The sequence below is a fragment of the Cyberlindnera jadinii genome (genome assembly GCF_001661405.1).
Source record: "Cyberlindnera jadinii NRRL Y-1542 unplaced genomic scaffold CYBJAscaffold_4, whole genome shotgun sequence".
In the NCBI taxonomy this organism is placed as follows: domain Eukaryota; kingdom Fungi; phylum Ascomycota; class Saccharomycetes; order Phaffomycetales; family Wickerhamomycetaceae; genus Williopsis; species Williopsis jadinii.
Window position 1 is genome coordinate 815,757 of NW_017963655.1, and position 500 is coordinate 816,256.

Consider the following 500-nt stretch of genomic DNA (forward strand, 5'->3'; position numbering starts at 1 on the left):
GCTGAGCCAACTACCGAGTCTATCTCTGAATCTACTTCCGAATCTTCTTCTGAATCCTCCTCTGAGTCCGCTCTGCCAACTGAGCCTGTAATTGGTGGTGAATTCGACCCAGAAAGCGGTGTCGCCATCTGGAATGTTGAGATTCCTGGTAATGTTGGTCCATGGGAGTCTGTTGAAGTTAGTATTACAAAGGATGCTGCCACTGGTGAGACTTTCGACTTTACATCTGCAACTGTGTACCTTAACGGTCAAACCTACCCATCTGCTGAGGTCACTGTTTCTGAAGATCTCATTAGTATTACTATCTCAGAGGCAATTGGACTGGAAGACTTGATCACTATCTCTTTCAATGGTGATACATTCAGTGGATATGAATGGACTGCCCTTGCCAATGTTCGTATTACGATTCCAGATGAGAGACTTGTCAAGAGAGCTGTCATTGAGTACAGCTTGTCATTGACTGTTGTTAACGAGGCTGCAGTTCCAGCTTCCTCCTCTGA